General features: G+C 50.7%; 1 long non-coding RNA gene across 1 annotated transcript; it reads right to left on the bottom strand.

The window, feature by feature from the left end:
* Positions 1 to 391: 391 nt before the first annotated feature.
* Positions 392 to 2,304, bottom strand: LOC130587245 (uncharacterized). Its single transcript, XR_008966764.1, has 6 exons — positions 2,138 to 2,304; positions 1,447 to 1,500; positions 1,068 to 1,244; positions 868 to 897; positions 555 to 609; positions 392 to 453 (listed from the first exon to the last, which is right to left on the bottom strand). It is a non-coding gene; the product is annotated as an uncharacterized LOC130587245 (long non-coding RNA).
* Positions 2,305 to 2,753: the final 449 nt, after the last annotated feature.

The following is a 2,753-nucleotide window of genomic DNA, read 5'->3' as shown; positions in this document are numbered from 1 at the left end:
AAAGCCGTTCTCGGGATGGGGCAGTGTCCAGCTAATCCAACCATGGCCGTGCTCCTTGACAGGAAATGGGAATTACCTGGGGGCAGCCTCATCCCAAACCCCATCCCAGCATCCCAACCCTCTCCCTGCCCACCCAGAGCCAATTCCCCAAATCCCAGCTCCCAATTCGTGATCTCCACCCACCTTTTTGCGCCGGAGCCGGCTCATCCGTGGGATTTGCTCGTTGGGGCCGGGAAGAGCAGCCCCGCGTCCCGGGGAGGACGGGACCCCTCAGGGAAGGTTCTGACTCTCCATCCTCTGGCATCCCTGGGGACGGTGGGTGCGCCGAGTGTCCCCACCGTGGGTGCTCAGCCCGTGGGGACAACGACAGGAGGTGTCACCTCTGTGTTCCCAGAGGGACGAGCCGCCATGGGAATGTCGGTGTCSGTCATCGCGTAGCCCTCCCTGGTACGCCTTGAGGGGAGAAGAGAATCAAYCCCATTCCATGTTTTTTTTTATTTTTGGGAAAGCAGAGAAGCTGAGGAAAACTCATCCCCGGGGTTTGGCGCACTCACCTCTTCCTCCAGCAGCAGAAGGCCACGATTCCAGCGGCCAGGAACACCAGGAATCCTGGGGGATGGACACACAGAGTGAGGAGCATCTTCCAACCCAAGGAAAATTCCACCAAAACCACTCCAGGCACCATCACAAGGGATGGAATTGGGAATTCTGATTTTGGGGAAGAAATTTGGGTGCTGAACCCTTTTCCCCCTCCTTAATGGCATTCCCATGGAATAAAACTCCCACAGTCCCAACAAGGATTTTGAGGCTTAAAAAATAAAGAAAATAAGCCCCTGCTTGCCAAAATTAATTTTTTTCCCAGCTTACCGACAGAAGAGGCCACAGACGGGATGAAAACTGGAAAAGAAGAGAGAAAAGGAAATTTTGAGCTGCAAAGGTAGGAARGGGGGGGATGCTGAGAGGAGCCTCACTGGAAAAGAGGTTGGAGAGAAAGAAAAAATTCCACTGGAAAAGTGAAAGAGCCTTTGCTGGTTGGAGAGCTGGATTCCCTCAGGAAATGTCCCAACCTGCAGCGTAATCCGTGGGGGCGATTGTTGTCCCCTCTCCTGCCAGGGATGTTTCGGATGTTGGGAGTGGCTCCGGTGGCCTGGATTGGTCTGGGGACAGCCCATCATGTGCTGGTGGCACTGGTGACAGTCCAGGAGTTGGGGACGGGCTGGAATTTGGGCTGGCACCGGTGCTTCCTGCCGGGAAAACGGGAAATCTTTAAATTCCCCAAATCCAAAGGCAGCGCCGTTATTCCCACGCCCCATCCAAAAGCTACAAAATACTGGGATTTCTCTTGATTGGATGAGTTTGATCCATGGGGATTTTGTGGTTCCCACCCCCTGGGAGTTGTGGCTTTGCCGTGGCAGCTCCAAAGTCAATCCCAATCCCTTTCCTCACCGCTCCGGGTTGTGCTCTCCGGGCTGGGACTTTGCTGGGAAAGAGCCGGATCTCCTTTGGAAAAACACAACAGGGAGACACCATCAGCTGGGAAATCAATTCTCTTTTTTGGGTTAGAAAATTAAGTTATTGGAAAGGTGAGGAATGTTATTGTATCCAATACTGAGGTCCAGCAGAAATCCCACAAAACCCAGATGTCAGGAAATTTTAACTCTTTTTACATTTTAGCAAAATAAAATAAATTACTGTTCATTGGCTTCAAGTCATTAATTAGCATTTTATCCTCTATTGATTATTAATTATTATTTTCTCTCATAATAATTAATCCATATTTTCAGCCTYTTAATGTTTTCCCAGATTGGGCACCTCTGCTTTATGAAAAGTGTTGTTGGGGTTTAGAAATTCCTCATTCCTGGTGTTCAATCCTCAGCAATAAATTCCTCTCCCTCTTTAACTTCCTCCCCCAACTCTGAGAGCTCCAATGGTTGGCAGACCCTAAACTTTGAATTTAATTTGTTTTTCCAACCCATTGACACCATCCATGATCCGAATTCCATGGATTMAATTCTATAATTTCCCACCCACTGCTGCTTTTTTTTGGGAAGAAATAGAAATTGTGGAGTGCCCGTGTCTCTTTCCATCCTSTGGAAATGGGGGTGTCTGCGCTCCCAAATTCCCAGTGAGGTCTTACGGATGCACTGGAGCGTGGGGTCGGTCCAGCGGGGCTCGGAGCCGTTCCAGAGGATGCACTGGATGAGGCTGGAGGTGCCGGCTTTCCGTTTGTATCCCGGGTTGCAGGAGTAGCGCAGGCGGGAATTCAGCTCGGCGCCGTTGCCGGTGATGTCGATGCGAGCGTTGGCCACGGCCTTGGGGCGGCTGCATCGCGCTGCAACGGGAACGGGATGGGAAAAAAGGGATGGATACTGGGATTTGGTGCCATGATTCCATTAAATCCTGCCTAGGAGTGGATATAGGATTTGGTATCATGATTCCGTGAAATCCTGCACGGGGATTTGATGCCCTGATTCCATGAAATCCTGCCTGGGGTGGATATCAGGATTTGGGTGGATATCGGGATTTGGTGCTATGATTCCATGAAATCCTGCCTGGAGTGGATATCGGGATTTGGGTGGATATCAGGATTTGGTGCCATGATTCCATGAAATCCTGCACAGGGATTTGGTGCCATGATTCCGTGAAATCCTGCCTGGGAGTGGATATAGGATTTGGTGCCATGATCCCATGGAATCCTGCACAGGGATTTGGTGCTCTGATTCCATGAAATCCTGCCTGGAGTGGATGTAGGG

The sequence above is a fragment of the Malurus melanocephalus genome, unplaced genomic scaffold (assembly GCF_030028575.1).
Source record: "Malurus melanocephalus ecotype Western Australia unplaced genomic scaffold, MMel_1.1 scaffold_1682, whole genome shotgun sequence".
In the NCBI taxonomy this organism is placed as follows: domain Eukaryota; kingdom Metazoa; phylum Chordata; class Aves; order Passeriformes; family Maluridae; genus Malurus; species Malurus melanocephalus.
Note: the sequence above shows the minus strand (reverse complement) of the source record. Positions and strands in the feature narration are given on the sequence as shown.